The sequence below is a fragment of the Anastrepha obliqua genome, chromosome 3, assembly GCF_027943255.1.
Source record: "Anastrepha obliqua isolate idAnaObli1 chromosome 3, idAnaObli1_1.0, whole genome shotgun sequence".
NCBI lineage: Eukaryota > Metazoa > Arthropoda > Insecta > Diptera > Tephritidae > Anastrepha > Anastrepha obliqua.
The window spans coordinates 56,590,782-56,605,837 of record NC_072894.1 but is presented as its reverse complement, the minus strand read 5'-3'; positions in this window follow the sequence as shown (position 1 = coordinate 56,605,837).

Genomic DNA, 15,056 nt, shown 5'->3' with positions numbered 1-15,056 from the left:
GAGTAACTCGAATAGTATTTGCAAGATTCATTTAAGATTTTATACTTTAAGAAAATGTAAAAAAAAACAAATTTGTTGAAAATTCTGACCACCCCTAATCCCTTAAAAAGATTTCGAGACTAAGCTCCATGACATACTACGAGAACGACCAGCATTTCGTCGGATGAGTATATTTGCTCTGGTACGACGATCCCCATTGATGCCGATCTCATGCTGGCTGAGCTGCCTGGCTGTGCTTCGGAGACTGTGCTAATCTTAAGATGGAGGAGCGGCCTAAGTGCTACACTTAATAAAACTTAATATTATATAAAGCAGTTTATCGGAGAAATTAGTATCCATATATATCCAACTAATCACTACAGTTTATCGTAACATACTTAAATTACTTTAGGCTTCCCCTCAACTTCTGTATCATCGATCTATGCTTCTTCCTATGCGATCTACTAACTTAGGCCACTTATATTTAATTCCATGGAATAGGGCTCTTGAAATACTAAAGACTGCTGAAATGCTAGACAGATTTGTAACTCCCCGAAATGAACAACGCCTTTTGATGCAATTCAGATTTCATTATGGTTTTCACTTCGTGGCCAGTGCTATAGACCTTATCACACTCAACCCTTAAAGTTCCGGCCATGACTTGTTACGGTGACACGAAGCCAATAAATAAAGGGTTTTTCAATTGGCGTGGGTCGATTTTGGCGCCCTGTGGCAGCCATTTTGTTTTTGTGACACCTGTCAAATCTTTTGCTTATTATTCAGTTGTTTATGCCAAATCATCATGGCAAGTTACACGATTGAATAGCACGTTCAAATGATAAAACTTTATTATCAAAATGAGTGTTCATTAACGCAAACATTGCGCGCATTGCGCCCATTTTTCGGTAGAAGTGGTGGCCCTTCCAATTTCTTATGGCCCATATTGAACCATATGGACCTAGACGACATGTGGTTCCAGCAGGACGGCGGCCTACAAAAAAATTTTGACTCTAGCTACATAAAATCGTTTATCCGTCATGCATTTCGATGTGTGACACGTAGCACCATTCAGCTGAAACCAAACATAATCTAGACTTGGAACCGTTAAATTCGGGTGCAAATAAATTGACAACGACAGATTTGTGGCGCTCGACGGTGACGATTCATTAATATTGTTTTCGCAGAAGTGCGGGCCAATGGCAAGTTAATGTTTGTGAAAATACCAGAAATATAATGCTTTGAGTGCTGTTATAGCGGCTTTCGAAATTTTTAGTAGGGTCTTGAAATTCTGTTGTTTTGTTACATTTAGGAAAATCTTAACATTTTTTTTAGTGAAATATTATATTTATGTAGATGTGCTTCGGATTTTGTTTTTTGCTTCAATATTTTTGTGGTACTTAAATAAATTTGAAAAACGTCTCTAATCTGAAAGGAAAGCATGCAAACTTATGTATATAAATGTTTTTAATTTCGTTTCCACAGTTTCTGCACGCATGTGGTACTTGTGTGCATAATTTTGTTTAATTAAAAATGTGCTTCGCATACGAATTGCCTAATTTTCAGTTTGCAATGCGTGAGACAGAAAAATCACAAATTATATTATAATGAAAAAAAAAAAAAACAATTTAATGTAAATGCATGCATGCATTGTTTAGTCATGTTCACATAATCCCTTATTTAAAATAACCTGCAGGAAAAATATGGAAAATGTAATAGCCAAATTTTATCTTACTTATAGCACTTAACGCTTACTTGGTTTTAAGATCTCACTGGGCTCAGTCAAATAGAATGAATGCATATGTAATATATGTTCACAATATACAAAAAACTCGAGATTTTTAATATCCATACATGAAATTGTACTGCAGTAGAGGCTGGTGGTCCAGTGTTTTCTGCGCTACGAAATGGAATTTGTACAAAGTTCATATATATTTTTGAAGTCTGGGAAAAATTGTTATTGTTACGGTTTGATATCAATATTCCAATCGAAAATTCTCAGATGCTAACCTTGTCTATCAACAATATTGAAGAAGCAGTTGATAAAAATCTACTCCTTTCTGAGCATTTTTCGAATTATAAAATGTTATTTATAATCTGTGTGTATTGAATTAAAATGTATCCGAAAAGCACTTTTTCAAGCTTTTTTTTGTATTGCTTTCAAAAAATATTACACCTGTCTATATGGCAATAAATAATTTGTTTTACAGAGGTTTAGAAAGTTAAGTGATACTGTAAAACCATTCCTCTTGAGGAATCATTTAGGAATATGTAATTCATTTTTACAATATTTAGTGTGATAATTTAGATAAGTTCATAATATTAATTTATTCTTATTATTACATTACAAAAGGTTAGTTTATGTTTTTCGTTTAACCCATTAAATCCCAACCTTATATAAAACAATTTTTTTTTAAATGCGTTTATAAAACGTTCATTGAAATAGTGTAATTAAGCTCCTTAAAAAAAAACACGAAAAAAAATCAAATAAATGCATTTTTTGGGCTGTACCCAATCGAGTACAATGGGATAATATGTATATACATTGCCTGTATATGAAAATATGGAGTATTAAATAAAAAGACACTTTCAAAGACTTCCTGGGTTATTAGTTCGGTTAACAGTATGGAAGTTTTTGAAACATTCTCTCTCCACGCAAAGGGCTACATTGCATAACTCGCAAATCCATCCAATTCTTTGGTGACACTCCCTGCACCTCAGCTGATTCGATATCCTTTTGGGAAAATGGTTATATGAGGAACCAGCTATTGATGCCGTTGTCGATCGTTTTGAAGATATGTCCCGGATATTATAATTGCGTAAATAAAATCGCACAATTTCACGTTGGTATTGCAACAAGTCGCATTGACTCTTACTTGCCATTTTATAAAGCTTCCATGCGTTTACTACGCACGAGCTTATCATTGTAGTGAAAAGAGGCCACCACCATTTCTTTCCTCTAAACTTTATATTGTAAGTATTCAAAGCTTGGTCGTGGAGGTCAACTCCTCCCATTCCTGAGTTGTATTCCGCTATTAACTTCGGCTGATGGGCATTCACCATCGTTTGACGGTATGTAAAGGCTCAATTCTATCAAAGATTGTTCCCACTGTCACAACGCTATTGTCATTCCACTTCACAAAAAGTATTCCTGAGTCAGAACACCTACAAAATTTGATACAACACAACTATTCAAATAAATCATTATGATAAACTTACATAAAATCAAACTCTCCCCGTTGCTTCTTTTGTAGTTCTTTGTTCGTTTTCAGAGGACATTTTTTGGTCCGCCGTTCACGAACAGTCCCAGTAGCCTTAAATCCTTGTTCTTTCAAAATTCTAAGAAGGTCTTATGACGTAAAGAAGAATCGAAAAATACGATTCCAAGGTTGGAATATCATCTCGCAATATATTATCCTCTTCAATGTCCTCCTCATCTGTGTCACAGTGGGTATTTGGCGGTATAATAGCGAAGTCGAAGTGACTACGGTCGCTTGATTCAATATAGTCGGTGGCCGCAGAAAGGTTATGAAACCTCTTTCCGTAAAATTTTTTTACATCCATTACCAAATCTACATGAAATATGCACACAAAATATATATGAATGTTCCCACTGTACCCATGCGAGTACACTAGAATTTAAACCTACCGAAATGCACTTTTCCACAACTTTTTTCGTTTTTTTGGTATAAAGTATACAAATTATATGTATTATGAATATTACAACACTGAACTTTTTCCGTGATAACTTAGATTTTGTCAAACAGAGAGATTATTGCAAACTAAACCATGAAAAGAAGAAAAATAGCAAAGGTGCACGCAAAGACAAGTGAATAACGGATAACGGGACTCAAAAAAAAAGAAGGAGAAACATGTGTATTCCTTTTCGACATTGCTCTGTATTATAAAGTGGCGAGTACATTTAAAAATTTGTAAGCGTTGGCTTTTGACGTCGTTTCGAAAAAGATGCTTTTTCTGTACTCAAGCGAGTACAATGGGATGGAATGGGTTAAGTGTCTTATTATTGAGTTTTTCTGCAGCAGGAAGCTCCCCCATCGTCGAATTAGTGCAGGTCAGAAGTCTGCTTACACATATGTGCCTTCTGCGCGCGGTTTGTATTGCTCCTTCTATTTATATGATTGATGCATTGGTTATTGTCCTAAGTATCTTCGACTGGACACGCTGCATATGTTCAAGTGCCAATGAGATGCGGTGCCCCAAACTTCTATGCCATGCTTTCAAAATCGAGCGATTATGGTTTTGTAAATTTTTTTTTGCAGCGAGAGCTTTAACTGAGGTCCTAACAGCCAGTAGAGTTGCCGAAAGCGATTTTTAATTTCATTTTTTGTTTTCATGATATGATTCTCCAGTTTGGTTTTGAGTCAATTTTAAGGTCTAACTGACGCACTGTGGAGATCAACGAACGAGAAACCCATTCTTAGGCGAATCAAACGCAGAAAGTGCCGATGAATAGGTCACACACTGAGCGCACCACCAGAGAGGAGGCCGCGGTTGACCAAAAAACACTTGGAGAAGGTCGATGCTGCGCGAACTAGCAGATGCTGAGTTCTCATGAGACCGTGCAAAAACAACAGCACAGAACGGTGTACGATGGAAGAGTCTTGTCGAGGCCCTATGTTCCCGAGAGCAGTGAATAAGGAAAAACAATTAGCTTTAGACTTTAGGGAACTATAATTTATTACATGAATAAATCCAAACTTACTGTATGTAAGCAATTTTAATAACAGAAAAAGTTTCTAGTGATTCGCTTTCTAGTGAGCGGCAAGATATTAGTGATAAGTCAGTGATAAAAATTTATGTTCAATCGAATCAATGATGTGCTATGTAAAATTATTTTACAAATTTTTATTTATTTGATATTTTGATATTTTTGATTTTTTGAAATTAAACCTTTCAACAATCGTACGAAACATAATTATCTGTTCCGTCTATCGTATTATCTGAATGGTTTTTAAATTCTACTGCATGTTAGAAAGGTTTTTTTTCTCAATAAAAGGGGAACTGTCAACTTTCTTTTGTTTAAAATTCGCGAGATCCTTCTCGTAGATCGGGGGTGCTCGACAGAACTTTTAAGAGTAAAAAAGCCACACCAATCGAATTTGGTAGGTATCCTTACCGGACATTGTCCGTTAGGTGGCCATGCGGTGATGCTTGGGATTTCTTCAAGCCCTTACTGCAGAAGTTGTTTCGACGACGAGGTGGAATCATCTCAGCACCTTCTTCTCAGTTACCTTGCTCTCGTCGTGCAAAGATTTAAACATCTGGGCTCTTACTTTTTCGCTACCCCTGCTGATATCTGGAAAAATTCATCAGTATCTTGAAGCGGTTAATATATACAAACATAAATCTCCAGTGTTGGTCGTCAATCTCTAATCCAAACCCTATCTTCCTTCTTTCTACCTGCCTGGGGCCTCGCCCTCTCATTGATCAATGATACGATGACGGAGTTCATAAAAAGTGTCGAGAAAAGTGTACCGAGCATTTACTCTTTTGCTGTCCTCTGAGGGTGGCCTAAGCGCATTCTTAAAACATCAGGATTTGAAGCAGATTTCAGTTTGGGTTTACAAAATGAAGTGAATGACAATATCTAACGTCAACAACTCCCACCCACTTCAAATAGAGTACCGGTTTTATATGGAGTGGTTTGGACTTCCTTTGGGAGGCAGTAATATCAACTTTGTATTTCACGAGGGTAGCAAGCAGCCGCGTAAAAACTTTTTACTTGATATTCAATATTACAAATGTGCATATTCTGAAACTGAAACTAAACTATTGGTCGATTTTATAAGGTTTGCATTATATAATATTAACAGTAGACCTCCGTGGGCATGCAGTGGAAGCTTCATCATAGCTTTTTATGCAGGGATGATATCTTGCGTCGCAGCAATGCCTAAATTAGGGCACTCTACAATCAACAACAAATACACGGGTGCAGTGATGCGAGCTAAACTTTTTGAGGCAAAGTTAACGAGCTAAAACGTAGTTTAAGAAATGGAATCCGTAAAAGTTAGAAGGAGGACTTGAAGCACTTACTAAACGACGCAGACACAAATCCGAGGAGTGACACTTGTGCTGTCGTAACTGTTCGGATAAATCGTACTCGTCAGGAAAAATGTATACAGCTGCTAAGCAAAATTGTAGCTACGGTCTTTTCTCATCACCCGAAGCCTAATTTAAGTCTCTCAAATCAGAACAGTACAGACTTTAAAAAAGTGACCATGAAAGAATTTCTGCACGTTAGCCAAAAGTGTGGAGACAAAAAATTTATAGGCACACACTAAGTGCCAAATAGATTGCGTAAATTTGGTGTTAGGGAAAATCCGAACTTGTTTGAGCATACTATAAATATGTGTCTGGAACAAGGTGTATTTCTTAAGATAAAGAAAACGCAAAAATTAATGCTATTGCCAAAGAAAGGAAAGCCGTATATATCGAAAATCAATCGGAGAGGAAGAAAAAACTCTTAGTTAGAGGTCGGAAGAAGCCAGAGACGATAGCTCTGTAAACTGGAAATGCTATCATAAAATTAAGTCGGTACCTGAAGGGCCAAGATGTGGTTATTGATGATGGACTAGGCTTTTGGCAGCACGCGGAATATCCTACACAAAAGGCATGCACGAGTATAGTGTGGATAATGTTGGCGGTCAAAGAAATAGCAAGAGGCGTTTTTATCGAACTAGTGATCTCATCCCTTTTATATAGCAATCCGATATTCTCGTGGACGAAGCCAAGAAGGTCTGAGAAAGGAGAAAATAAGAAGGAGAATATCTCCGAGGTGAAGGAAATAATATCAATTTGTATTTGGCAGAAACGCTGGGAAGCCTCATCGAAGAGCAGATCGAAATAGATTTTGGATCTGAAGATCGATTCGTGGCCGAAATTAAAACTTCATCATGTTTCAAATTTCCATTCAATACAATTCCTGAGATGGCAAAGGTGCTAAACCCAAGAAGACTCGAAGTACTCGTTGCTCGCAAGCATTCATTTCGAAAATGAAAGGGTCAGAAAAGTAAATTCAGTGGCTGGTAAAGATTATACATCCCGAACTGATGTGAAATGCTTATGATACAATTGTTAAATCGCTTCCCCCACTGTCCTGGTTTCGTTGAGCCACTTGAGGGCAGTTTTTTTTCACAACATCCATTCTATAAAATAGCACGAAAAAAACGACTTATGCCATTTTACCTTTTGCCGCTTGTTGTACGAACAGCCAAGCGCTCATCGCTTGTCCATTTGTTCTTGCTGTATACATTTTGTTCTTTAATTTTCTTTTCAATTTCCTCTTATTTCAATTGAAAAATAATTTTTACAAATCAAAATTGGGTTGGCGGCCTTTATTGTATTACTGGTCTTTATTTATATTTTTCCCCACTCGCATAATGCAAATTTGGAGCTGGCTAGAAGGAGTGTATTTTCGCTTTTAATGCCACAAAGCTCGTTATCAGAGTGGAAAAACACGCAGTTAACATTTAACGCGTGTAAGCTTATTTAAAATGAAGGAGGGAAAAATTTAAGCAGGAAAAGAAAAAATCTTAGAGAAAAAGAGTTTCTGTAAAAATACAAATGCTATTCAAGAGCTTTTGGGAAAAACGAAAAAAAATTTGTTTTCGGAAAGTCATTTTAATTGTATTAAAAATTCTATGTACTGATTGCATTAAACTAACACCGCTTGCTTTTCGTATGATATGCCGACAAAATGTTATAAATTTGTGTTTTTTAGCTAAAAAGAAGATTTTGGATATTCTATATTTAAGTACCGTTCAGATGGTGTCTGCGGTGGCGAGGTATATCTGTTAATTTGCATCTTTCTCACTATTTATGTCCCCATAGGGTTTTATAAGCAGTGTGTAAATCAATGGGCTCATTATGCAATCAATTTTACACTGCCCCGGAGGTATTTTCTGAGTGATATAGCCCAGGCCCAATTAGCACAAAAGGGGCCATTTTGATGCACGACTTGTATTGTAGAACCACTGCTTTTTATTAGTCGAACCATCTTGATTTGACTATAAATCTGCCTAAGTCGTCTATTTTCGTTTCTGCAATTTCTTTCATGTTGACCATAGAGAATTCCCCCAGCATTCTTCGGCGTAGAGCACCCAGATTTGAGCGCTCACACATATGTATAGTGAAATATAGCTTCCTTAGATTCTTCTTGATTGCAGCTTTTACATCTATTTTTGTACGGCCAGTCCATCTTCCTGGTATGGTATCCGACAGACCAGTGGCCGGTTCTTGTTGCCGGTTCTTGTTGATTTTTTGAAATTGGACCTCGTATGTTTAGTTATTTTGGAGGTATCCCTGTTAGTCTATCTGTTAATTGCCTGTTTGTGGAAAGCGAGAAGATCTCTTTTTTTTGCACACATTGTGGACAACCTATTTCTACCGCTTCGAACTCCTTATAGGGTGCCAGTGTTTGGCCAGTTCATCAGTTTTCTCATTTCCTTCTATGTTGCTATATACAAGTGCCCAGATGAGAGTGATGTTTGTCATGCGCGTCAAATAATTAAGTTCCTCTTTGCATTATCTGACTAGTTTGGAATTGGTTGTAGGTGAAAAATGCTATTTTCCTTTCCTAGGCGAAAAGGCTTGAAAGCTACGAGGCCTCTTGAATATACGTACACCGGTTCCGACGTCGCTATCCATTTGGATACGCCAGTTTAAAGTGTAGTTGTACTCTCTTTGACTACTTAATTCAAATCCCATTCCTTTAGCGTACTTTACCTTAAACTCTATTCTAAAGACTAGGGTAGGGTTGTTGTTGTTGTTGAGGTGGTTGAACATTTCTTAGCTGAAATGCTCCTAATTAGTGACCAGCACCGTTTTAATACCACTATCTCGTGAAATGATGATGAAATTTTTTTTTTTTTTTTTTTTTTTTTTTTTTTTTTTTTTTTTTTTTTTTTTTTTTTTGTTTCCAAGTCAAATCCATTTAGTGAGGTCCAAGAATAGGAGCAAATCCTTTATCTCGATGACTGAGATCTCCTTAATTTGCTGTAGGAAAGGCTTACCGAAGGATCGGAGTCGTGCCCTGGCTAGTCCCGGACATTCACATAAATAGTGGAACAGACTTTCCTTCGCCCCTTCCGCTTGACAGCTTCTACAGATAGGATTGAAGGGTAGATTAAGTCTAGCTGCATGATCCCCTACTTTCCAATGTCCTGTAAGGGTTGCAGTGATCCGTGAAATGTTTGGCCGAGAGCATCCTAACAGGTCATTCGTCCTTTGGATTTTATATGACGGCCATGTGTTTTTTGTTGTAATACATATAGGTATTTGCTTCCATCTTCTTTCGGCTAAAGCATGATAGTGTGAAGCAATAGATGCTTTTAGTGTGTTCAGTGGGGTGGAAACTGCCACCGCCTCTGTTATGTCTAGTGTTGAGCCCTTTCTTGCTAGCTCATCCGCTATCTCATTGCCTCGTATGTTCCTATGACCGGGAACCCATATCAGGGTAATTTCAAGCCAATGGCTGAGCAGTTTCAGCTCCTCTCTACACTGTAGGACCAGTTTGGATGAAATGTAGTTGGAGTCTAAGGCCTTAATAGCTGCTTGACTGTCTGAGAAGATAGCTACTCTTGCACCAACTACCTTGTAGAGTTCTAGGGATTTGCATGCTTCTCTGATCGCCAAAAGTTCGGCCTGGAACACGGTGGCATAATCAGGAAGACGAATTGATTGAGATAGGTTGAGTGGCTACGAATGGAAGCCAGCTCCCACACCACAGTTCATCTTAGAACCATCTGTATAGATTTCGATATCGTGTCTTCCAATCACCTCTCCTTTGCTCCACTCGGCTCTCGGTGGGAAGCGTACCGTGAAGCCTTTCTTGAAGTTTAGGTCGGGGACTGTGTAGTCTGATCCGTTTTTGAGCAGCGGGGGTCCCTGTAGGAGGATCTTGCTGTGACCATACGGCCTTGTTGTCCAGCTTCCTGTGTCTCTAAGTCTCACCGCACTGCAAGTAGCTATTGTTTTAATGTGTAAATCTAATGGCATTAGATGTGTTAGTACATTGAGCGCTTCAGTAGGACTGGTGCTAAGCGCTCCTGTAGTTAGGATACACGCTGTTCTTTGTATCTTGTTCAGCTTAGTTTTGTTGTATTTCCTTTCTGTTGCAGGCCACCAGACTAGTGCCGCATATGTTAGTATTGGCCTTACAATGGCTGTGTAGGACCAGTTGGATAATTTTGGTTGGAGACCCCATTTTTTTCCCAACATTCTCGTACATGTGTAAAGTGCTATGTACGCTTTCTTTACCCTGTACTCTACGTTGGACTTCCAGCTGAGTTTGGGGTCCAGGATAACCCCTAGGTATTTGGCCTGTTTGGTTAGCGTGAGGCTGACGCCGTTTAGTTTTGGGAGATTAAAGTTTGGCACCTTGGTTTTCTTGGTGAATAGCATCAGTTCAGTTTTTCTCGGGTTTATGCTTAAACCACAGTCCGTGGCCCAATTGCTGAGTAATACCAGAGCTCCTTCCATAATCTCACTGATTGTGGTTGGAAACATTCCTGAAACCATAAGCACTATGTCGTCCGCGTACGCCACCACTTTAATTCCCTTTTGGTTAAATTTGGTGAGGATGTTGTTGGCGACTAGTAACCACAGTAGAGGGGATAAGACTCCTCCCTGAGGGGTTCCCCTGTTGACAGAGCGTTTTATCGTGCTGCTGCCTACCTCACCGATGATTATTCTAGTTTTGAGCATGTTCTCTATCCATTCGTTGAGACCTGTGTCTATGCCTAGCATGTTAAGAGCCTCAATTATGGATTTTGTGGTGACATTGTTGAAGGCCCCCTCTATGTCGAGAAAAGCGACTAGTGAGTATTGCTTGTATTCTATGCTCCTCTCAATCGCACTTACAACCTCGTGAAGAGCTGTCTCTGTGGATTTTCCTTTGAGATAGGCATGTTGAGATGGTGAAATCGTTGAGTCTGTAATCTTTTCCCTGAGATATACATCCAACAGTCGCTCGAGAGTTTTGAGGATGAAGGAGGATAGGCTGATGGGTCTGAAATCTTTCGCTGTATCATGACCGCGTCTACCAGCTTTAGGGATAAATATCACTTTTACCCTCCTCCAGCTCTTTGGTATGTGCCCTAGCATAAGGCTTTTCCTGAAAAAGACCTCCAGCCAAGGAATCGTCGTTTCTCGAGTGTTCCACAGCATGGCTGGGAATATCCCATCTGGACCGGCTGCCTTATATGGTTCAAAGTTTTTTATCGCCCATAGTATTCTATCTTGGGATACGATGTGGTTGATTAAGTTGGGTGATAGTTTGGATGTTTGAACACTGTCAGTATTGTTCTCAATATATTCTGTGTTGCCTGGGAAGTGTGTATTTACCAGATGTTCTAGTGTGTCAGCTGATGATTTTGTCCATTCTCCGTTGTCTTTCTTCAAGAAGGAAGGGCAGGAGTGTTCCTTGGATAGAAGCTTGCCTAGTCTGGCCGTATCTTTGGTCGATTCTATGGAACTACAAAAATCTCTCCAAGCCTCTGTCCGAGCCTCTTTGATTGCTTTCTTGTATTCCCTAAGGCAGTCTTTGTAGGGTTTGAAGTAGGGGGGGGTAGGGGGAGTAATTACTACAATATATACCGGTAATTTTAGAAAAAAACGCGATATTTCTCTCACAAATGAACTACAACCACGCAAACCTGTTACAAATAATGAACCCTAGAAAATACGTACGTCGCTCGATAACAACTTAATAAAACTCACCCAAGTTTCGTACTGGTTGGTATTCCTTCTTACTTCATTTACTATTTCAGAATAGTTGGCTGAAAATTTAAAGTGGTATTGAAGTATGGTAGCAAACTATATAATATTCCCATCTTATGACTAGCTTCCACGCATAAAACTAAAAAAAATAAAAAAAATGTAAATGAAAAAATCTCATAAACTCTATAACATCATCAACGGCTTATATAAATCGTTTGGCATCGAGATCGATGAACATCCAATATCAAATTTTCAGCGGTCACTTCTCAGTGGGCATTGACAAGTACCTGCAATTGGTTAAGTTTAATTAATATATAAATGAATTCAATTTTATTTGCTATTTCCAACGCAGCAGATTCCGCATCGAATATATTCAGAGCTACAATTTTTTTATTCTTTCGTGCGATGCAACATGACCAATGGATCCGTTGTATCTTACTTGTAAATGCGCTCATAACTTCATAGTATAGAATATTCGAATTCGCCATAAACAGTTGACTAGCCGGAGCCACGCGTCTCTTGCGCAATGAAATAAAAGTTCATTTTTTTATTTTATTTGAGGCCCTCGCCTTATTTGAAATAAAAGATTTTTATTTTTGTTTTCAGTATTTTATTTTTTCAAGCAAAGGAAGACTATTTTTTGAAGACAATTTTTTGAAGACTAACAACTTTTTGAACGAACCTCTTATGACCAAAAAACTTATTTTTTTATCAATGGATCAAAAATAAAATAGTAGAAACAAAAATAAAATATCTTTTCTCGTTTCCATTTTACACGCTTTTAAGCAAACACTCAAAAAACATCATTTCACATAAGGTGAGGGCCTCAATGTAATTTTATTTTTCGATGGTGATTCTTTATACTACTTGTCTTGCACGCTTCAATTTTTTTTCATGGATTATATGATTTCGCCTAGCAAACTGATGTATTTTTCGCTCAGGACATCTTAAATCAAATGAAATCAGCAAATAGCTATTTTTTCTTGGCGAATTTGCCAACTGAGTGACGTCAGTACAGAAAAATATGCGTATGTTTTTTTTCCATATTACTGCGGATCAATTTTCTTCGGCGTCAAGCATAATATCCACTAGTTTATTAACCATTATTAGCTTCGCAAGCCTAATAATCCATTCTTCCCTTTCGAACCCAAAGCGAAGAAGGAAATATGCTCTGCTTCTTCAACTAAGTTGTGACAAAGAGTGCAGTACGGGTCGTCTTCATGCTTAAATCAATAAGTATACAGAAAAGATTTAAAACATCCATGTCTTCCAAGTACATACTTGGATCAAGTAAAGTCTATCTATTTGTCTATCTGTCCATGTTTTCGATTTATACATTAGGAGATATTTACAATCAATCGATACCTCCATCGGACGTTCATACAGTCCTTCGACTTCTCCTGCCACGTACGAATGTTTCGCTCCCGTTTTGTCTTTCGGTTGGTCAGCTGTGCTGGATCAGCAAGCGCTTAGCCTTTAAGGCAATACCTTGTTTATTGGTTTTGGTTTCTTATGAGAACAGAAAGGTGATATTGGCAAAAAAACCTTTGAGAAATTATATACATATGTATTTTTAATTATTTATTTATTATATTAATATACAATTAAAATGTTATTATAAATAACTTCAATACAGAGTGAGGCAACTAGCGGCTGGGGCTGTCGGCCTGAATAATATATTGTATAAGAAGTATAATTCCTCCCCATCACTAAAAAAATTGCTCCCACTCGAAGTAATTTAAAGATATTTAATCCATTTGTTTTTGCAAAGCGTATTTATTGTGCCGTGACTTTTCACTCTCGGTGACCTAAATAACCAACGGTCTCAGTATTTCACAAATTGGTGGTAAAAAAATTATAACTGTAAGCACATACTATACTAAATATCGGGTGGTTTTTTAAGCGCGCGAGAACTTAAAATGATAATACAAAACTGAAATATTGTTGGAACGAAATTTATTGAGTTCAGGTAGATAATTTCATGGCATTTATTTCCCGAGTATGATATCCGGCATATGCCCGCCTAGGCTACGAGTTATATGATCCATTCGATTAGTCCAACAGTTGAGTACTTTTTCCAATAAATCTGTACGCATGGCGTCAATGGTGGCTTGAATATAGCAATAAATCGATTGTTAAGTGCATTTTGTTGGATCTAAATTGAAGTTGATGTTTAGTTGACTAGTTTTTGCAGACAAAAATTGCAGTCAACATGGTTCTATGGCGCTCGAGCTTTCACCGGAACCGCAGCTACTTCTTCATTTCGTAAGAAATTAGGACCGATGCTGCCGCTAATGCTCTATTAACTTCGCGAACAGAGTATTTTGTTGTTAAAATGAATTTCCAAAATTTGGAGGCGTTGTTCAGGCGTTAAAAGATTCATGATGACTTGTCAAATCATACTGAACAGAAATGTCAATACAGTTTGCCAATCTCAGCTACCAAACTATTAAACCATCCAGCTAAAAGAACACCCGATACGTCGATACACATCTATGTACATATGTACCTTCTCTATACGCATGCAACTTCACAAATACGTGAATTTCTTCTCCACTAAATTGTATGAACGCTACCCTCGCTGCGTAAGTTACGTAACATTTTGTCGCCCTAAAAACGATCGAGTTGTGTTTGTACAAATGACCTCAGCTTACCCACAGTCGTACGTTCACAGTTTTACGTACATTTTTATACGTTTTTCTACGAACATATAAATAAGCGCTTTTACTGCTGGTTTTATTTAATTTTTCGGTGCTTTTGTTGCCAAATACAATGTTGTTTAATTGTTGTCATTGTAATGAATTTTCGTTGTCATAAAATTTTCCATTTCCCCCTTGCTGCTGCAAGCCTACTTTCTCAGTTTAGTTTAAAAATAATACATTAAAGTAGAAGAATAAATTGAAGCTTAACAGTTGGAAGGGTTACGGGTTTTCTCGAATGTTATAAAAAATTCTGTAAAATGCTCAAGCTTAGTTGGAAAAAATCAAAGAGGGTGTTTTCGTAGATTCTACATTAAAAAGTTTATTAAAGATTCATCTTTTGCATCTTTTCCTAGGGATGGTGAAAACAAAGCAGGGACTCTTTTTATTGAGGCCACAAAAATTTTTCTTTGTAACAAGCAATCAGCTGACTTTTACGAGAAACTAAAAGTATTGGTGAACTACTACAAAAAGTTAGGTGGAATATGCCATTAAAATTGCAATAAATCACTTACATTTCGGGTTTTTCTAGAGTTGGAAGCGGCCTACGCTCGCAAATTGCTGTTGAATCCTTATGAGGCGGTTGAGTTCCAGTACAAGAGAGAACAAAGCAAAACAAAATCTAAACTTCAATAAAGGTCA